General features: G+C 41.7%; 1 protein-coding gene across 5 annotated transcripts in view; it reads right to left on the bottom strand.

Annotated features, from left to right (window-relative positions):
- large2 (LARGE xylosyl- and glucuronyltransferase 2) overlaps positions 1-22,639 on the bottom strand; it is a 67,381-nt gene that overhangs the window by 16,069 nt on the left and 28,673 nt on the right. The window contains exon 2 of one of the 5 annotated variants that reach the window (XM_032561748.1): positions 19,623-19,708. The exons of 1 other annotated variant lie outside the window; for it this stretch is intronic. The gene's annotated coding sequence lies outside the window, so the exon portion shown is untranslated. Of the gene's footprint in view, positions 1-5,109; positions 5,533-5,589; positions 5,742-19,622; positions 19,709-22,639 lie in introns of those variants that run through there. 3 more of the 5 variants (XM_032561749.1, XM_032561750.1, XM_032561752.1) reach the window with 3 other exon arrangements.

Here is a 22,639-nt window from a genome sequence, read left to right as displayed (position 1 = left end):
AAACAGCCAATCACTGAAGGAATGATGCCGCTGCTGCCGCCGCTGCATTTCATGATTTCAGGAAATAAAATGTTGATCTTCTTAATTAAAAAATGATTCAATTGTTTGTTTATTTGCATGTATAAGTTGCATCGTGTCTGCTCCTCAGACACGATGGTGTCTGAGGAGACGCTGAGGCTCTGACCCAGAGGTCAAGGGTCATACTGGTCAGGTCTATGGTTGATCTGCCACCACTGGGCGGCGTAGAGCAGGTCACTGAGCATCACATGACCCGCTGAGTGTCACATGACCCGCTGAGCGTCAGATCCAGCGTTTAGCTCCAGAAACAGTCGCTATGTTGAAGGTAAACAATCCAGATAAGCTGCAGGTAAATCGTCGCCCAGTCAAGGGGGCGGGATTATTAATCCCTCTTAAATTACCCAGAACCCCCAGCGGCAGCAGAGCAGACACGCACTGTGGGATTTTACAGAAACTTTGGGGTTTCATTTGTCTTCTGGTGGATTCTTGGATCGGTACTGATCCGGTTCTGAGACAGAACCACAGATTACAGATTAAGCTGGTAAAACCTCCTGAGTTTAGGACATATTTAATATAAACATGTTGGAATGAGAGTTTTAAAGTAGTGAAGAAACAGAGTTGGAAAAAACAAAAAACAGTCGGACAGTTTTTGTATTTTTATTATTAAAGCACGTTGAAATGCCTGAAAGGTGATTTACAAATAAACTTTATTGATTGATTTAAATGAAAAATTATTAAAAAATTACAGAAACAAGAAATCTTAAATAAAAAATTAGGGACTGTCAGGCAGATAATTTCAGATTATAAATCAGATTTTTGGAGGTTAAAGGAAAAATAACAAGTTGTTGTATTTAAAATGATTTTTAATTCTGCATAAAGCCTCCAGTCCAGGAGTTTGTTTTCTGTTGGCTGAGCCCCCAGAGCGGCGATAAGGACGTCTGTAGATGTTAGCCTCTTTGCTAGCGCTGAGTCGGTTTCCACTGAGCTTGTTGATTAATTTTAGGATGTTTGATGTTTAAACTATAGATAAGAGCCTGTTCTTGTTCTTAACAAAACCATTCTGCTAATTTTGCTGTTATCTACGTTCAGAAGTTGGTAATACTGGATACTTTTACTTACTTATACAAGTAGTTTTACTGCACTTTTCTCTTTTACTTCAGTAATATTATTATTGCTGCTCTTGATTTAAAGATATAAACTCCACAGATTGGAAATATTAGATTCTTAAATTTAATCATTGTATGAGCTAATGTTTACGCAAATTTGAGCCTAATTAACATTTCATACATGTCACTGTTTACATCATAATTGTTCATTTTGTTTTACTAAACATGGTTATTTTATATGAAAGGTTACATAAAGGTTTGGAATCAGTCATAACTGGAGAACAAAGAGGAACACGAGTTCCTTCAGAGTGACGCAGCATTAAACGCAGCACAAATATCTGCTTGTCTAGTGGCTCAAAGCGAGAGCAGAAAGCCCTCCAACGCTCATTTAAACTTCCCAAGTATGATTTATGAGTTAATTAGAGAGGCTGATGTATGCGCTGGATGCCGTCAGGAGCCATGAAAGCTGCTGAGACGGACAAGAAAAGAAGACGAATGGAGAGCAAAGATTAGGAGAAAGAGGTGAAGAGGTGACGGGAATTACTGGAAGGAGAAAAGGACAAAGAGTGGAGAAAAAGAGAATAAAGGGAGCGGAGAGATAAATACAGCAAACAGGAAAGGTGAAAGGAGGAGAGGCGATAAAAGGAAAAGCAAAGATTAAGCGAAGGCAGAAAGATTAGACGACAACAAAGAGGGAGCGATAAACCGGAGGAGATAATAAACAGGAAGATTCTGTTCAGCAGATTAAATAAGCAGAGAGGAGACGGTGGAGGTGATAAACCGGGTCGGGACAGAACCCGGACAACCCGCCTCTAATTACGACCATAAAACCCAAACGACTGGCTGACAGAACCTGAGCAGAGCGGAGGACGGCACCGCGGGGCGCCAAGTTAAAACGCAGCAGCAGCGGCCGGGTTCTGCTCACTAATCCTGGAAACGCCGCAGAAACGACCGGACCGGTACCAGAACACGGAGCTCAGAAAAACCCAGAAACCCAGAGAGAGTCGGGTCAAAGGAACGACGAAAACACAGAGGGAAAATCTGACGTGGGTTCGTTTTCTCCGGAGTTTAGATCCAAAGGAAGAATGTCCAGGTGGGCAGGGAGGCAGAAGTTCTGCCGGACCGGACTGGACCGGACCGGACCCAGGTGGGCAGGGAGGCAGAAGTTCTGCCGGACTGGACCGGACCGGGCCTAGTCTCGATCTTGTCTCCACAGGTCTGACAATCAGACGGTTTCCTTTTGACTGACTGACCCGGTGGACGGGGTCACCAATGTTTTGGTTATATTTAACCATTTTTCAAAAATAAGAAAAAAATAAATCTGTGATTTGGATCCTCCATCCATCTTCCAGAATCCCACAGCATGACGCTGCCATCACCCTGCCACATGGTCTGGTCTGAGGTCATCTCTTCAACCATCTTCCATAAAAGCCAGACATGCGGAGCAATCGAGTGGAACGGCCCAGTCAAAGTCCAACTGAGAGTGTGTGGTGAGACGATGAAGAGGACGGACTCACACACTTCCTCTTCCCGCCTGGGATTTTCCCGGCGTTCCGAGCTGCAGCAGCAGACGAACGGGATGGTAATGAAACGATCCTGAACCGCCGCGGCCGTTCCCGGCACCGCTGCTCTCTGAGCACAGAGCTAATCACGGAGAGGACGGTTCTGATTAGCAGAATAATCAGCAGGCGCTTCTTCCATTAGCGCAGATAAGAGAGCAGAGCCGTAATCAACTCCCCTCACGCTCTGCGTTGACCTCCCTGACCTCTGAAGTGGAGCTCCGCCTCCTGACATGGCTGCCATCACATCCTGATCTGCTTCCACAGAAAAACCCGTTTACAGATTAAACTCCCTGAGAACATCCTTCCTGTCTTCGGATCATTGCTTTCTGTGCCAGCAGGAGGCGCCGCAACGAGGTCTTTCTCTCTCTGACCCTTAATTATCTGCCTTGATCTGAACGGAGACGTCAGGCTGAATTTCACAGGCAGCTGGAGTTAAAAGCGACCGTGACGGTCCAAGTCCTCCAGGCCGCTAACGAAGCCGGACAAGCTGAAGAGTCGGCCCGCTTTCAGAGGTCACGCCGAGGGACGGGTCAAGACTTTCAGAGAAGTAATCTCTGAATAACAGCTCTACAGACAAATCAGTCGGGATCCGACCCAAACGTCCCTCCTGCATCCTGATCCTCCGTCTCCCTCACTAACACCTCCTTCCTCTGAAGTTTTCTTTTCCAATTTCAACTTTCCAAACTTTTATTTCCAGTTAATGTTTGACCCATTTTAAAAACTCTAATCTTAAAGTTTACTGTGAATTTACAGCAGATATTTCTGCAGCAAAACAAGTCTGGAATAAAACATTAAAACTCGGGTTGTTCAGTAGAAACCTGAAGCCTTCAGGTCACAAAACCTCAACCTCACTTAACGACAATAACTGATATTTACAGATTATACATATATTTGTATATTGGTGGAAATAAACATCAGTTAAAGTCAGCCCAGCTTTACTTACTGATACTTACAAAAAATACAGATACAGATGCTAACTTTTTTATTTGTTTTAAATTAGCATATTAATGTTTCTTTATTATTTTAAAGTAACTACAGCTTTGACAAAAAAACTCCAGCTTTTAAAATGTTTGATTAATTTTTTTATTATCTTGACGTTTCATCAGCATGTTCCAGATGTTCCTGTTGATGCAGAATTTAATCTTTGCTTCCCGTCTTTTGTCCAGGCAGCAGATTCTGCTGAATGTCTCCATGTTTTAATCCTTCACAGGAAAAACACGATGAAGAATAAAAATCATAAGAAACGGCGCAGAAAGCTTCCAGCTCGGCTGAGACACGGTTCTTATCGGCCCGTCTCCGTCCCGTCCTGGCTCTAAAATCCAGTTTTAAGATATTTAAACGATGCAGCAGGATCCTGCAGAACAGGATCTGTTACATCTGAAGCTGGATTATCTCTGATTGGTTTCTAATTTCCACTGCGGTCAATTTTTGAACCCTAAAGTCAACTTTTCAAAACAACAGCTTAGGAATGAGGAACGTCAGTCGGAGTGGAGCTTTGGTCATAATCTCTAGAATAATAGCAAAAATAATCAAAATATGACAGAAAACCTGATCCAAGTACATAAACAGCTCAGTGGAGAAACTTCATGCTGGACAGGAAGGAACAACGTCTGATCCGGAAGATCCAGGTCGGATTTTACTCAAAGCTTGTCCACATGTAGCCGCGTCTTTATAAAAACTAAATATCACTGAAATATTGTTTTAAAAAAAACATTGTAAATGGGATCAGTTTCTGAAGTTTTCATCCACAGGAAACAAATCTGTTGTTTTAAACATGCCACACCCACAGGGGGCAGCGCAGCGCAAAGCTGGAACCCAAGGCAGCCAATCAGACTGCTTCGTAACAACTACCACTTCCTGTTAGGAAAAGCTGCAGCTTTCCCAGAAATCAAAGTGCAAATTTGAGAACTTAGATTTACTAAAGGTGTTTTTATTAACCTGTAAGGTTGTGAATGTCTGAGTTGGTTTTGGATATAAAGTCTTAAAAAAAAACTTGTCTTTAATAATAATAATAAAAATAGTTTTTAAGTTTTATTATCAACAGTTTATAACATGTTGATGTTGCTGCTTTGCTGCAAATATTCACACGACTTAAGTGAAGTTTGACTAACAAAGAAAAATCAGATTATACTTTTTCATTTTATACTAAGAAAAAGAAGATTTATGATCTGTTTTGTGTAAAAATACAAAAACAAATCCTCCTTAGAGAAGAATTATTGAAAATGCAGAAAAACATTTTTCTGTTTGCAGTTTGATCTTGTTAATTTTTGACCAAATGAAAAGTAAGTTTGTTCACAAAAACCTACGAAACGTTTCTGCTCTGAATTCAAGTGTTAAATAAAACAGTTGATTCTTTTAGGTGATGTTAGTTGAACACAAATAATAAAATTTAACTCAACTGAGTTTCATTGTGTTGGACCAACCTAAATTATTCACATTCTGAGGTGATTTTGTCCTTCTGATGCGTGTGGATTAGGTTGGATGGAGAAACTGCCTTGAACTGAGCCGAGTTCGTCCAGTGAATCATTTTTCAGCGTGTGAGGACAAGTCGGCTGATCCTCACTTCCTGACTTCCAGTTAAGCCAAAGAAGCTAAAAAAAAAAAACCCTCCAAAAGCCACAAATCCACCGACCGCCTGCAGAGGAACGAGAGCGAAGCGGCGGCGCTTGTTTCGCTTCTAACTCGGAGAAGCACGGAGCTGCAGCAGGAAAACCGTCGGCGGCGTTTCGACCTGCTGGATGTGTGGAAACGGATCGAAGCTCAAACAGCTGGGTCGGCTCTGCGGCGCTCAGGAGACCTGCAGAGGGTTCGCTCGTTTCTGCAGCTCGGTGAGTGAAAACAGGAAGAAACCAGAGTAAACTGCTTTAGAGGACAGAAATGGCAGCAGTGACCTTTGTCCCCACCTTCCCACCTGGATATTTCCCGTCCTGCGATCCAAACAGAAACAAGTCAAAGTCCAGCCGCTCAGAGAGCTCAGCTCTTCCTCCTCAGGATCTTCCTCAGCCCAGGCTCGTCCAGGATCTGCAGACCTTCGTCCCACTTCGTCCTCCTCCTCTTCCTCGCACACAAACAGACCATAAATCTCCTCCACCTCCCAGGAAACTGCTCCGATTTCAGCCCCACTCCCTTTTTTCCCACTTTATGGAGAAAAGAACGGATCATCCCTGCCGGGGAGGAGGAGGGGAGCGGTGTCACCTTACATTGTCGGGAACAACAGAGGGGCATTGTGGGGGTTTTCTTCCTGCACCGTGGAATGCACCGGTCCCCTCTGAGGCCTCGTTCGCTTCTTTTCAGCATCATAAACGGTTAAATAGTTTATGTCTCCTCCAGGAAACGCGGCTTTCTCTGGAAGCAGCGTTTCTCCGCTTTACATTTGACTGAAGAACAGTCTGATCCTTCCTCTGTTCAGGCAGGAAGGCCGTTTATCCAGACAGATTAAAGGATTCCTCTCCTCATCCCGGGAAAAAGACACCTTATCATTTATAAATGCCACTTTATGCAACAGGTGGTGTCTGTGAACGCTCCTTAAAGGAGGTTAAATCCAGCGATTCTGAACAAAACCTTTATTCCAAACCAAATCTGACCATTTACTAACAATAATCTCACTGTTTTCATTGCATTTCATATTAAAGTAATAAACCAAGAATTGTTAGAGAAACCTTTGATGTGTGGTGTCTCTTATAAATTAGTATTTTTCTGTTTTTAATCAATCAGGTTTATTTGTGTAGTTTGTTTCAGCAGTAAGTGAGTTCAAAGTCAAAAATCAACTGAAACATTAAATTCTTCCATCATCAGAGATCAAAATGTTTCATTTATTATGAATCAAAAGAAACTGCAACCAGCTGGGTTTCATCTGGATGTAAAGGAATTCAGTGTTTTGGCTGTTTTTCAGTTTTCTGGAAGTTTGTTCCAGATTTGTGGTGCATAGAAGCTGAATGCTGCTTCTCCATGTTTGGTTCTGGTTCTGGACGCAGAGCAGAACCAGTACCAGAAGAAATGTGCTATTTAAATAAACTGATCTAATCTGAATCTAAAGTATCGACCCAATACCGATATTATGGATATTTAGGATCGATGCGTCCAGCTCTTCTCCTCAGAGCTGCAGGTTTTTAACCTGAAGTCAACATTCAGAGATCAGAGCCGAGCGACGCTCCAGTCAGGATTTCCTCCTCTGTGGAAGCTTCAGACCGGCTGCAGGTTTCATGCAGAACCTGCTCAGGAACCCGCAGAACCATGTTGGTTTAGTCTGGAGGTTCTGCACCATAAACACACCATGAGGCAGCGACGGCTCCACCATTACAGAACACACTTCGGGTCCAGGTGGCGAGTGGAAACGAATCCTCCTTTCCACCCAGCAGAGGTCAGCAGGTCAACAACACCTTCCTCTGTTTACTCAGAGGAACACTGACCCGACACGCCCCTCCCCCGCCTGCTGCTGGGAGCCAGATCAGGAAACATACCCAGACGACCCAACAGAACAGCGCAGACACTTCGCTGCTTGTTATGGAGTCAAAGGTCAGATCTATCGTCCCACAGAGGCGGGGGGGAGGGGGGGGGGGAGGTTCCCTGGACCTGCGGCTGTTTGCTTCTTCCATTACCGACTCTGAACTATAAATAAACGTCTGATCTCAGAAATCCACTGATGATCGTTTCCTGTAACGTCTGGAGCTGAAAGAGCTTAACTTTGAGACGGGAACATTTACCGCCAGAGTCCAAACACACACACACAAACCGGGACACACACACACGCCCCCACACGCACACACAAACACATAACCCCCCACGCCCACACACACACACACACCGAGTCTGGATGCTAAAAACAATATTTTTTCTGCCTGGTCTTTCTGTATTTAGTACAATCAAGTTACTATGTTAACTTCAGTTTTTATTAAAACGTTATATACAGTATATCAAATATGTCTTAAAAGAAATTTGATTTTGTAATTCAGTGACTTGAAATTGGGCCACTGTCTCTTTAAAAACTCCTGCTCTTTCTGAAGCTCCGCCTCCATGTTGTCATCCGAACATGGCTCCTCTATTAACCCTTTAGCAACGTTTTCACCAGCGTTGCTCTGAGCAGCAGCTCCTATAATGAGCTCAGCTGTTTGCTAATTGCTGCTGGCTAGTCTGAAGGAGCTGCTCTGTGAGGCAGAAACTCGTTAACTGCAGCTCAGAGGAGGAGCCGTGCCTCGAAGGCGGAGCTAGGTCCAACCAGGCGTTTTGCGCAGCTATTCAGTTGTTGCCATGGAGATTTGTGGTTCTATGACGCACATCAACAAAACATTGACCAACATGTTTGATTTTAACGATGGAACTTTACAAAACGTAATGCCTGTTTTTGGTTTTCACACATTCTGACTATATGATGTGTTTATGATGTTTTTCATAGTTTAATGATGGAAAGAACTTTGAGCTGCTGTGATGCTGAAATGTGTTAAATAGATAAACATGATCGATTGATTGATTAATTGATTGAAAAGTCAAATAAAATGTGACCGTTCAGACTGCAGACAGATAGAGCACATAACACCAGTTTTAAAGTCCCTCCACTGGCTCCCTGTAGCTCAAAGAATAGACTTTAAAATAAAAAGTGTTGTTAGTTTATAAATCACTGAACGGTTTAGCACCACAATACATTAAAGATCTGCTGTTGTTGTATCAACCTTCCAAACCTCTCAGGTTCTGGTTCTGGTTCTGCTCTGCATCCCCAGAACCAGAACCAAACGAGGAGAAGCAGCTTTCAGCATCTATGCACCACAAATTTGGAACAAACTTCCAGAAAACTGTAAAACAGCTGAAACACTGACTTCCTTTAAATCTCAACTGAAAACCCACCTGTTTAGGATTGTGTTTGAAATGTAATCAATTACAAATTTATTGATGGAACTTGAGTTAATGATTGATTCTATATTGCATTGTGATTCTGTGTTTGTAATGATGTAAAGCACTTTGAAATGTCTTGCTGCTGAAATGTGCTATACAAATAAAATTTGATTGATTGATTGATTGATTGATTGATTGACATTTTAAAAACTATTGGGAAATATTTTGTTCCACATATGGAAGTGTATTATTTTTTTATTTTATTGTGAAAGGATCAAAATTGGATCATTCATACTGCCAAGATAAAGTCTGAAATATGGGTCTCATTTGTCTGTTGTGTGAACATAGCCTTACAGCGGCCTAGTCAAAGCCCAGTTGGCTTTGACTAGGCCGCCAGTCATCCTTCGCCATCCAGTGTGACTGAGTTTGAACCGTTTTGCAGAACGAAACAGACAAACATGTCTGTTACAGATTTGCAGAACTGATCGAGACAAACCTTTAAACAGCTGCAGCACAAGATGGCTCTCCAAAAATACACTCCACACTTTTCAGATTTTTATTCAACTCACTTTCAATGATGCTCTAACTTCTGCCTAACATAAAACCCGATGAAGTTTGTGTTTTTGACATAAAATAATGTGAATATTCAGCGTTGTGAGAAACGTAAAGAAAAGTGAGCTGCAGCTGCAGTGGGAGGACGAAGATCAGTCGAGTTATTCTGAATCCAGATCGCCGTTCTTCATCTCTCTCAGTGTAAACACGCGCCGCCCACACACACGGACAGCAGAAATAATACGACAACACAGCGCTCTGAGCCACACACAGCAGCTCTTCTGTGTGCCGCTGCGCTCCGGCTGCCCACACACTCCACTTCCTTCCACAGCGAATCGGTTTCAGGAGCAGAGAGGGTCAGAGGTCGCATCGGGAATCTATTATCAGCCGCTGTGCGTTTAGCTGCTGGATCCATAACGTCCTGGAGACGAAGCCGCCTTCATTCCAGATCAATACGCCAACTAAACTGGAGAATTCTGACTTTTAAAACTTTCTGGCACGAAACTTGAAATTCCCCCCGGAACGCCGCGTTCCCGGGGAGATCGAGGATCCGGATTGGATCGTTTCTGGGTAATTAGCTTAAGAAACGCCCACATAATCGAATGAATATTGGAAAAGGAAAACAGAGGATTTAAATGAGCTCTTCAAAGTGGGAGCAACATGAAACAAGAAGCCCGGAGCGACAAACAGGTCCAGCACCACCCACGGCCCACACTTTGTCCGTCCAACAAGTTTCCTTTGGGTTCTTTCAAACTCCTCCGAACTTTATTCCCGTCAGCTAACGCAGCTAAGCTAACATGAAGGCGGCGCTCCAAACTGGAGCAGAAAACATGGGAGAAACGAAGCTGAAAAGCATTTTTATCTGCAGGATTATTTTTATCTTGGACATGTTTGACCGGGTCCAAACGTTTCATTGCAGAATTTAATTACACTCATGATGTTTTCTGACAGAACCGCCTGCTTTCTTCCTGGATTCAACAAAATGTCCGAAATGTTCTGCCACAACCCAAAGGGCTTCTGATGATATCGGCCTGTTCCGGTTCACTATGTGAATATTTTTATGTGGAATGTGACTCCAAAATGTTCACAGAGTTTTTAACAGAGCATATCTAAAGTAGTCAAACGTAAATGCAGCTTAAAAGCTAAAATACTGATGCTAATGCTAGCTGACCTGCGATTGGCTGACATTTCCAAGGCAGCCAATCCAGGAGCACCATTTACTTTCCTTAGCATTGAGTAATTGATTACTAAAATAATTATTAGCTGTTTATCTGATTTGACTGACTGTTTATTTTGGCATAAAAATGGATCCATAAACATTGGTGGAGTAACAATCTGAAATTTACCTCAATATCCCCTAAAATAAAACTTTTGTATAAAACATCTAAACTTTGTGTTTAAGCCAAAGCAGGAGGAAACTGAAGAACCATCGGCTCCGTCTCCTCCTGCCCACAGCTTCCTCTTCCACAGAGGATCCAAACTATTCAGAATTTGGACGGATCCAGAGCAGATGTTTGGTTTCTCTGTTGGATGGGAACGACGTCGTTCCACCAGAACGTCTCAGACCGAATCGGGTCGGAGAGCAGCACCATCGGGCTGGACCATGCTTCCCTTCGTCCGGTCAATGAGCTCCATTGATTGTGGCCCGGTGCCATCGTGACGGTACTGGCCCAGCGGCTGCAGCGCCATGATCCGTCTGGACAGACTCGAAGCTTTTAACCGCTGCTGTCAGGATCCTGATTGGTTGAGAGATAAAAACGAGTCCAGAGAGACGACAAGATGGCAGCACAGATGTGACACGAAGATCCGATTGTATCTGAGGTTCGACCGTGTTCAACCAGAACAAACTGGATCAAAGTAAGTACACCCCGGTCCACTCAGCAGCTGCAGCTACCAGGAGGTTTTCTTATCATTTTTAAACCGCTGGGTTCGTTTTCACGAGTTCTGCATGTATGTAGTTTATTTTCCGTTACAATCCGCTGCCTCCAGTCATTTTAAAAATCAAGGTTAAGCAGACGGCCTTGGCCCGAGTCCGAAGTGGGAATGTGTTTGGGTTGGAGGGAAGCCTCGGCCCGGCGGGAGAAACGCCAACATGTCAGTCAGGATGTGGATCCTGCTGGTGGAGCGATGTCTCTTTAAAAAGACGCGTCGGTTCTGATTAAAAGCCAATCAAGACGACAGAAGGAAACCGACCCGCAGGCGGGAGGAAAGCTCTTCAAATAAACGATGTTCCTGCTTGTTCAGCATGAGGGAGTCTGATGGGTTTTAACTGTTCACAGAGCGGCTAAAGGAGAAAAGGCGTGCCGACGGCCTAGTTAAAGACCACACCTCAGCCTGAATGAAATGCTGTGAATGTGGATCAGATGAGAACGTCAAGTTTCCTGATAAATGATTGTGGAAACCTTTACAGGTAAAATAATATCCAATTATATTTATTTACTGCTTTAAATAATCAAACTGGGATATTTTCTACAAAATTTGATTCTAACAGAAATTAACTTCTAATCTTTTTAGAAAATGATCTTAAATATTAGTTTTTTTTAGGAAATGATTTGTAAGATTTTTTAAAAACCAATTTAATGTTATTTTCTTTTTTTTTTAATTTATTATTGCTTTGTTTACTTTCAAATTATTTTTAAAACTTTATTTCAACATTTCTCATCTAAATTCCATCTAACTTTTATTTTATTTCCTTTGAATGTGATTTTTAATTGTGTTTAATTACATTTTAAAATTTTAATCTCGTTTTAATTACACTTTTATCTAATTTCAGTTTCATTCCCAGTTACTTTTATTTATTTTAATCATTTTTTAGCAATTATTTAATAACAAAAGGTAAGTAATAAAGACATAATTTCCAATCTTTATGTTTTTGGATATTTACAGACATAAAGCAGTAAATATCAGAGTTTGTCGCTGAAGTTGGTCTATTGTTTTTAATCTGTAATCTGAGAAACGTGAATGACTGCAGAATCTGCCTCATGTTTAAACTTAAATCCCAGTTTCTGCCTGACAGCTGACCTCAGCTGATGTGAGGTCAGCTGAGGACGCCGCTGTCAGGCGGCCATGATGCCGCCGAGCCGACGTTCACACGCCCAAACATGTCATCAATAATCTGCTGCAAAATGCAGGAAAAATAACTCGCTTTCTCCCTAATGCACTCGTTTATTTTAAATTAATCTTAATCTGGGTAAAAACTTTCCTTTAATGCATCAGGAAAAGAATTAAATAGATTTTAGTTCACGCTGACTTCAGACCCGCAGCTTTCGTTTCTGTCACTTTTCTAAATGCTTTTTAATTTTGTATTCTGAATCCATTTAAATAATAAAAAAATAGTAAAAATTTGTTTTTTGTGATTGGAAAATAGTAATTAATTATAAAATATTTCAACATTCAAACAGCTTTTCTGGTTAAAATGTAAAAAATAACATTTTTCTCCATAGTGCAGAGTTATTTATGACAGATGTGAGACACGTTTATGTGTTAATTATGCAGGAGTTTGGTTTCCCAGTGAAGATCTGCAGAGATTACTGGTTCTAATGGTTAGTTACTGGGACTAACTGGTTAAATATTGAGACTTTGGCCTCAGTGGTTCTGAATGTTTCTTCTGCAGCTTTTACCCATAAAATGCTGCATCCATTCAGGTTCACAGTCATCAGCAATAAAGACGATCATCTGCATCTCTGATCTATTGATATTGCTTTTAATCTCTATGGAAACGAAGGTTTGGACTGAATGTTGACCGTTACGGACAGAGAGGGAGAATTCTCCGTTCTGGGCCTAAATGTGTCTCTGAGTCTCAGAGGTTTTAGATGACAGGAGTTTTTACTGAAGCTGGAAGAACAAAAGCAGAACGAACTGGTGCTTTAACTGGTCCGTCTGTCCTGGAAACAGACGGATGGATGATTCAGTTCAACTGGGACAGGAGAATGATTGAAATGGGACAGATGGATGGATCAATTCATTTGGGACAGGTGGATGGACGGACTGCTGGGTTTTGCTTTCCCAGCTTTAATCAGCTAACCACCCAGAGGGTAAGCTAACTGTAAGCTAACTGAATTAGCCACGTTGTGCCATATTTCTGTCCTGACTGCCTCATAAAATCACAACCATTCGTTGTTATGAACCATCTTTCCTCATTCCAGCAGCACTTATGCAACAGCAGGCAGTGAAATCCGTCCTGCTCCTCTCTGCTGATGCGCAGGAATTCAGCGCCGCTCATGTGGGTCACAAAGTGCTGAGAGGCGTCAGTTTCTGGGAGCTCCGGGATTTTGTTTAGAGACCAGAGCGATTCCTCACCTCAGCTGTCAGCTGGCAGAGGACAACAGAGAGGCGGAAAGAGCAGAGAGAAGGAAGACGGCAAGAACAAGGAGTGGAGGTAAATGATTAAGTATAGCTGTGACTTAATTTCCCCAGCAGAGCTCCATTTCTTTCCAGTCGCCAGCAGGAGATTCATCTCCCTGACAGCGGAGGAAGGAGGCCCGTGTTGTTGTTTGTGAGGTCGGAGCGAGTCGAAAAGCAGCAGCAGACATCCATTAATGAGAGCTTCTCACTGTACCAATCACATGTTGTCTCTTTCAATCTCCGTCCGTCACTTTTTCCCTCCTTCAATCTTCGCCCCTCATTTCTCTGCCAGTCATAACAAATGTAGTAGATGGCTCTTCTGGAGCGCCTCATCATTTACTGTCTATGAAGAAGAGGACAGCGAGGGAAGATGGAGAAGCCGGCGAAGGTCCAGCTCAATGTGCTGCTGGCGAAACGGAGATTCAGCCGGATTTTCTGAGTTCAGATCCACAACCAGGTGCCCAACGGCCGTCTGCACCGGAGAAACTGCAGATAATCACTTCAAGCCTCCACCAATCAGATATTAATATCTATATCGGTCCCAATATCAAAAAAAATTCTAGATGGGGTATTGGTGACAATGTGCCCAATCCATAAGGGCAGATCTGTTCAGTGTATTTCTATGCTCTGTGCTCTGAGTGACGTCATGCTTTATTGTTTATTTCCTCCTACATTTATAATTCCTAGTTGCATTTTCTGAACCATGTGACAGTTTATTATTACATGTAGAGAACTTATTAATTATTTTACATTAGCTGTTCCAGTGGAGTTGTGTTATTTTTACTTCAGAAGCTGTTGGTGTTTGTCGGTTTGCTGCACTGGAGCTGAGTTATCAAATAAATGTGTAATTCAGTGCATTTATGTCTGTGTATAAAAAGAGAAACGTTTTCAGTCAACGGAGCTCTGATGGACCTCAGATGTCTGTGCCGACACTCTGCACTGGGAAAACCTTCGTCACCCAAAACCTGACCAGTTGGGCCTCATCTCCTAACTGGTTCTGCAGTGGGAGGATGCTGGACTTTTCTAACTGGTTGAATATTTCCAGCATTTTTCTTTGCTCCTCCTCTGCAGGTCACATTTTCTGTTGGGTGCTTTTTTTTTTTGCAAACACATTCAATCCTGTCTGAGCTGAATCTGCTGTCTTACAGAGATTACATTCCAATACATTAATAAAATCTGCCGACATGAGCAGAAATATTCAATTAAAAAAGCACCGACTTCTGCTTTCATCGTCTCCATGGAAACGGAGGGTGAGAGTTAATCTGAGACGTTAGTTGGGAAAGTTCGGATATTTCTCAGTGTTTATGTCCTGACATTAAGAAAGCAATCAGCTTTACCCCAAACTGTTTACTGTCCACTGATTATTGGTCTGAATGAAACCGAGGCGCTGCAGGGAGGGCGTCTGGATTATTAAGATCTTCTGAGTTAGAAGTGATTTTAACTCAGTTTTACAGTGTAACCACGGTGAAACAATCAGACATCATGGCGGCTGACCAGAACGCTGCAGCAGGAAAACCCCTTTCATTTGTTTCAGACGCGTTTCCATCAGGTCTGGAGCAACTTTACACAAGTTATTAATGTAAACGGCGTAAAGAATCATCAGTGGTTTTATTACAGAAAACCAACCGGAAGGGATTTCATCTCCTCATCAACACTCAGCAGTCAGGATCAATTCAAGATCGACTCCAGTTTCACATTTCCACAGACTTCAAGGTGACACTGTGGAGCATTTGGGCCCGATGAGCCAGGCTGGTGTCGGTGTTTCCAGGCCGTTAAAGCAGAAACGGGTCCATGTTTCCCCTCTGGACCCCAGAACAAAACTCTTTTGTCTCACAACCAAACAGTTTGTTTATGTCTGTGTGAGCCGACAGATAATCAATAACCAGATACGCTGCTGATTTGTTTACTGCTGATTGACCGATCGACTCATTGACGGGCCGTACTCAGCACACTGAGCCGCGTGAAAACTGCTGCAGTGAAAACAATCTGCCACCGGTTTACAGTCGGCTGGCCTTTTTACCACCACTTCTCATTTAGCTGCTGTTCTTACAGGAAACTATATTTATGCATAACTATGGCGGCTTTATGTTTTCAGCGCTGTCTGAAATATTCATCCCGACATTTTTAGTCTTTATCAAAATCGTGCTAAACCACAAAGAAACAGATGTTTTTAAACCCAAAGTGAATAAAAGATAATTAGCCAACAATTCAGCTAATTATTAACATGGATGTTAACAGAATCAACAGGTGGAATAATGAACTTTTCTTTTTCCTGTTCATTAAATCCATAAAACTCATCAGATTCCAAACTACCTGGAGAGTCAATGTTTTCTTTTTTTAAGTGCTGGATAAAAACAAAGTCTAAGCACCGGCCCAGTTTGGTTAATTGGGAGTACTGGATCATGTCCTGGTGGGCCTGTGGGACGTTTGGGCCGGTTTCCCCTGCCAGTCTGAGACAGGAAACTCCAGGGCTGAAAATGAGTCCCACTCCAGTAAAACACTCAGGTTTGGATGCGTTTCTGCTGCTGGACAAACCACAGGAACCAGTACTAACTGGATATCAGTACTGGTCAGTAAAAGTCTCAGTTCGCCACAAACGCAGCACAATCATTTGTTTCAGTTTAAACAGTTTAAACGGTGAATCTATGCCATTATAATGATCAAGTTTATATCTAATAACTCAGAAAATATAGAGTGTGACATAAAACCCGTGTTTTTAAAGACAGAAATGTGGGCCGACTCTGACGGTTTTCCATACGCTGCACAAGATATGAACTCGTTGCTCGTTAATTTGCATGAATTATTGCATCATCGAGGCGTTGAGTGGTCTTATGTAACGCTCCGCATTTCTCTAAAACTTAATGTGAGGTTTTTATTTTCTGTTCACTATAAATATGAACATTAAATAGTTGAAAAACATCTTTCTGTTGAATGAATGCATGTAATGCCATATGAGAAATGAAACGGCCAGTCCTTCTGACCACAAGCTGAACGACAACATCTGGCTCCAAAAACCACTTTACACTCTGACTCTTTTATTTAAGATCTTTGCAAAGGCAGAAATCAAACAGTGGGTAAAATTTCTCCTTTATTTACAGGATTGACAGCATGTTCTTTAAAAAAATAATAACAACAAACTGGGGATTGGTTTATAATCTGGTATTTATGAGCACCTCTGGAGTCTACAGTGATGATTTATTAAGGAACATCTGAGATTAGGTTTGTAACTAATGTAACGTTAATGTTTCATGCTGCAGCATGTGGTTCATGTTCCTTCCCCAGAGCATGATGGGAGCAGGATTTTGGTTTCAGCTGATAATCCGACCTGGAGGTTTTGTTTTGCTGACTCTGCAGCGTTTTCCCCTCCGGCTGCGGCTCCTCTACCGGAGCTGAGACCGTTTCACTGAGGATCAACACATATTCAACACCCTGCTGAACATTTGGGTTTTGATTCAGGAAATGTTCTGACCCGGTCCCAGAAATCAAAGCTTTGGTCAGAGTGTTTCTGAAACAGGGATTACCTTGTTACAGCGGTTAGTCAGAGTCAGATTTTAGTCAGGTTTCCTCAGCCTCCAGCAGCTCAGACCTCCAGTGTGTCTGAACCGTCCAATGAGAGGCAGAGGTCAGAGGTCAGAGGTGCTCTGAATGGGAGTGGGGTAGATGGGAGGAAAGCTCAGTAAGGTTGTTGGTTGTTGTTTTGAGAACATTTTAAAGTAATATTACAGTAATAATGGCAAAATAATGCAAGAACACATTCTCACAGATGTGAAACTTTAAATTTTAACAAACATTTAACTCTGGAACTGGGAGATATTTTAAATATCCAATAGATAAATAAATCAAACAACAAATTAAATGAATTATGAAGTCTCTGTAGAGAAAACTGTCCTTCAAAAGACGGGATAGTTGAGAAAACATGAAGCCGATCCTCTTCAGCTCAGCAAAGGTCTAAAAATCAGCGACTGTCGTCTGCAGCTTCACCTTTAGAGGTTAGACTGACAGACCACCTCATGTCTGCATATTTGCACTTAACAATAGTTGCTCAACTGTTGCCAACTCAGCAACTTTCTTCCTCCATTTAGCAACATTTCAGAAGAAAAAAAATTGGTATCGGCCAAAATCAGCTTAGGCTTTTAAAAGATTGGTGCGATTTTAAATATTCACAATAAATAAACAAAACAGACATAAAAAATTAAATGAATTATGAAGTCTCTGTAAACAAAATTGTTCTTCAAAAAAGGCAGAATCCAGCAGGGAAGACATTTATCATCCAGTTTTTAGAAGAAGGAGAGAAAACCATAAATCATGTAAATGGGAATTACTGAGCTCGTTTTAATTTATCATGCGATTAATTGATTAATTGATTTATTGCGGCAGCTTTTTGTTTTTGGAGGCGTGAAAACCTTGAGCTCTGCGTTATTCTGCTGTTTTATTATGATTATTATCTGCTGGCGGCGCCGCTTACTGAAGCAGAACCACCGCAGGTCAGACAGACCTCGGTTTCATCCAGCAGGGAGTTTTCATTAGCGCCGCTTTGTTAGCTGGGCACTCATGAGCCGGTTCTGTCTCATGAAGTCAACGGGTTGGTCCGATCCGTCACTCGGAGGGCGGATCTTCATCAGGATGACTCCGCTGCAGCAGACTGCGGCGCTGAGGACGGGGGAGGGGGGAGGGGGGCGGCTAATCGAAAGCAAGGTGTGAAAGTCTGAGGGGAGGATGAGGGAAGTGGTGACAACTGGGCTAAAATCCCCCATCAGCAGTTTGGGTCTCCAGCTCCAGTCAGAGCAGCTTCAGCACCAGAAACCAGGAAACTCGTCTGAAACCGGACCGCACATATTCTACATGTTTAATAAACCAACAAACTGGTTTACTGAGCTGATAAAAAGGCACTGAAAAGAAAAACTTCATGGTTCAGCAGGAGGCCGACCATAACTCCAGGTAATCATGTACATTTTAAAAAGAACCTTAAAAAATTAATAATGAAATAATATTGAATTTATAAATGGGTAAATTTACACCGAAAGTAAAGATCGTTTTAGTTTGTTTTTAATCTTTGAAATTGGTGAATTTTTGCATTTGAAGGTATTTCGTGATGTTCTTCTGTAATGTTTGTTAAATGTTTTATTTGTTGAAACGCTTGATTTTGACTTTGTGGCTTCAGGAATTTCATTACGTCTTTTTTTGTGATGTTTGTAGAATAGTTTCTACAGGGATCCTTAAATAAACAAACAAATATTAAATAAAATATTTTAAATGTTTTTTTATCAAGTCCTTCTTAGGTAAAAAAATAAAAATACTAATTAGATCTGGATGCAGTTATGGAAGAGTCCTGCTAACAGCGCAGCTAGTTTCTCATGTTAGCGCTTTAGCATTTTTGCTAACTTTGAAAGTGATTAGCACACATAGCTTCCCCTAAATTAATTTTTCTGTGTAATCTTTAAAACACTCATTTATTTAGCTGTTTTGTAAACTTTCAGTTGAATAAATAAAGATTGCCAAAAAAAGAAAACTGAGTCAAGAACAAGACGTGATTGGTCGACTCTGTGGTGGGAAGCTAAATATAGCATTGTGTAACTCAGCAGTCTTCCATTGTTTTAGCATTAGCACTTCAGCATTAGCTTCTAAATACCATATTGGTTTAGCGCTTTAGCATTAGCACAACTAAGTTTGTAGCTAGCGGTGCCCACCACTGAGAGTATTTAACTATTTATATAAATATCATAAATATGATTAAAAGCAGACTAATATTGATTAAAGTATTGATCCTACGCACAGAGATATTGTGATCAGGATAAAACCAGATTGAAATCATAACCTTTCTAAAGCAAATCCTGTTAAATGTTTGTCAGGAAACAAATCAATATCCACAGAAATGAGCTCCTGCGTCTCAATCCGACCTGGAAGGCCTGATTTGTGTGAAGCCAGTTTCTTCCATTTAACAAATATGGTCCCTCAGAGCATAAAGGAGAAGCTCTGCAGTATCGATCTGCCTGTGGTGCTTCTTTTAGAGCTCACTCCTCTGAATGAGGCGCCGACGCTGAGCTAAATCCCAACAAAAAATGCCTCCAGCACATATAAATAATTTCCTCTGCAACTCCTCCAACGGCTGACGCAGAAAAGAGAAGCAAACAAATAACACGACATGATAAGAACACGGTGAGAGCACACCTTAATAGCCTGGAAGCCAATTTAAAGGGAGAAACAGAGTCTTTACCAGATTCACTAATGTAAATCCCAGCATGAGGAAACCGATGAGCGGTGACGAAAAGCCTCTGCGAAGACTTCAGGAGAAAATCCAGCCTGCAGAACACACAGGAGGAAACGGACACAAATCAGACGGTTTAAAAAGAAAAGCTGGAAAAAACTGGAAAACAGGAGAAGATGCAGAAAAGTGCTGAATGTGAGGCGGTGAAGGCCTCAGAGGATGAGAGGAGCAGCAGACGGAGCCGCTGCTCCTCTCATCATCACAGCAAACATCCATCAGCTTTCCTTCTTTATTCTGCTGCCGGAGCGCGCCGCCATGTCAACGACACGTCACCAGAAGAAGAAGAAGAAGAACGCCACGACTTCAAAGATTTTAAACCCAGGCGAGGCCAAGTTAGCAGGGTTTACAGCAGGGGGCCCAACATGTGGCCCGCGGGCCATTTACTGCGCTTGAAATGATTTTGTTCAATCACAAGTAAAATTGGTAAAAATTTCTAAAATGAAACAGAAAACAATCGTTGACCCAAAAAACTAGGAAACTGCAACAATCTGAGGCCATTTTTAGATCTTTAATAATATAAAGATTTCATTAAAAATGTTTATAGTTGAGCAGGTAAAAGCAAAAAAAAAACCCAGAAAATAAATCACAGTAACTAAGGTTTGCATTTTTAATTTTTGCAAAAAGCCTAGTTTCCCAGCTGTACCTGAATGCAGCATGAGTAGCTGCTGGAAAATCATTCTGAAACATTCTGAATGGGTCGGTACCGAGATGAGGAATAAAGTTTGGAAACGCCAAACTTTCCATCTCAGTCCTGGAATTGCAGACAGTTCCGACCCGGAGCGCAGCGGCAGCCATCTTGTTGAGCCATCAGCTGTAAGGAAGCAGCTGCACCATAACAAACTTCACTGGTTGTTTCTGTCGAAGGTCGTTTCCATTCTGCAGGCAGCGACGTCTGGGGAGGAGACGCTCTCTGGACGGAGGGGCAGATAAAAGCAGGTTCTTGTTCTGGTTTCTCCGGTCCAGATGGCCGCTCCGCGCCGCAGCGGTCAGAACCCTGATAACTCCAGATCGGATCCATATTCTGAGATAAACAACGCTCTGATCTGCATCAATGCGGTGGGATGCGGAGGTTCTGGAACGATCCGGCACCGCAGGAGGTCCGGGACGCTTTTATTGCTGCTGTAGTGAACCAACAGCTCTCTGATGGCTGCAGGAGCGCCGCCAGATTGGCTCGTAGCGTGAAACAGCAGCAGCCATTAAAGCTGCTTCATATGGCCTGAGGCGATGAGGGGCCCCATACGGAACGGGTCGGGCCCAGTGTGGGGCGGCTCTTTCTGTTTCAGATGGCAGCAAACTGAACCGGAGAGAAGCAGCTTCGTTTTATTTTCACTGATAAATCTGCAGCTTTTGGTACCAACATGATGCAACGATAAAAACTACGGATTAAAGTTACAGATTAATGACTTCATCTGAAGTTAATTGGTAAGCAGTCATCTTTTCTTTTGTATCAAGATGGCGGCCATATTTTAAGAAGTCTTTCATAATGGTGAATTCTTTTTAAAAACTTTATATTTTAACATTTTAATGCCCTGAGAAAACTTGCTTGGTGGTGGCGGTGCCAGAGCGGCCATGTTTTTCAGTTAAAAAATGTTTAAGGTTGACAGGAAATTTGAAAATATCACAAAGTAATTGTGTGTTATTTGAAGACATTATTAACCATTCCCATACATCAACTGTAAAGTCTTAAAAAGGAGAAAAATAATCCTAAAATATATAAACAAGGAGCGCTCAGTCTGGCAGGGCTCCAGTCAGCCTGGTGGCCCGCCAGGCTGATAAAACTCTGAGGGAAACCTGAGTAAATACTGACTGAATGAACAGATAACTGTAGTTTTCTCACATTAATAAACTTAGATATTTATAAAACAACAAAACAGAAAGTTGTTAGGTTATTGGACAGAAAAATAAAAGATGAAAAGAATAAAATATGTGAAACACTAAATTCCCCAGAAACAGAAAAATGTTCGGCTTATTTCTGGTTGAGAATTTGACGCAGATCAGCTGTGTGAGTGGCATTATGGTGAAACCTAGAGTGTTTATATTTTTAAACAGAAGCGCTTTTCATCCCACATCGGCCTTTGTTTATACCATTTCTCTGTGATATCTCCGCCATCTTTAATTCTGTATTTTATTTCATGCTGATTTTTAGACATTTCGGTGCTGCTCTGTGCAGAATCCAAAGTATAAACTAATCTGAATTAGTTGGCCTCATTTCCAAATTCCTCTTAAATCAACCAACTTACATCATTCTGTTGGTTTTATTCTTGAATATTTATCACAATTTTATCTTTTTAGTAGTTTAATAGTTTCATCATTTTTACTGAGATTAGTTGTCTTTGTAGCTCAGTGAGTTTGTTGATTTAAGTATTTAAGTGTAAGCTCTTGCATAATGGTGGGAGGTATTTTGTGTTTATTCCAAACGTGTATTTAAAAATAATAACTGAGGCTGAAATATTAGGCTAATATTTTCTAATAATCAGGCATCCAAACTTGCCAATTTTCATCTAAGATATTATTTTTGTTAAAAAATAAAAAACAACCCTCAGTAAACATTCCTTGTTTGCCAAACCAGAGCTCCTGTTGCAGGACATCCTGGAGTTCCAGCTTCATTCAGGTGCAGCTTTGCAATTTAAAGTGATTCTGTTATATTTTTATAGAAACAGTCTCTCCAAACAAGCCACATTTGTTCAGTTTTTTCCTAATTTCTCTTTAGTCTTTGATGTAAACAAATAAAATCAGACGCTGAAACGCTAACCAGGCAGAAACAGACGAGGGAAACACGGCAGAGAGATTAGAAACAAAGAGACGTCATCAAACTGAAACCAATTAGTGAGTTGCAGAGCGACAGTCTGAAAGTCAACGCTTTGATGTTTGAATTTTCAAAGCACCACGAAACAAATCATAGAACTCAAACGAGGAGAAATCCCGATCACACTGCTGGAGATTCTGTTTTCTAAAAAAATAAAGGG

This window comes from Xiphophorus hellerii, chromosome 4, assembly GCF_003331165.1.
Source record: "Xiphophorus hellerii strain 12219 chromosome 4, Xiphophorus_hellerii-4.1, whole genome shotgun sequence".
Lineage (NCBI taxonomy): Eukaryota > Metazoa > Chordata > Actinopteri > Cyprinodontiformes > Poeciliidae > Xiphophorus > Xiphophorus hellerii.
This window is presented reverse-complemented; position numbering and strand designations above follow the sequence as displayed.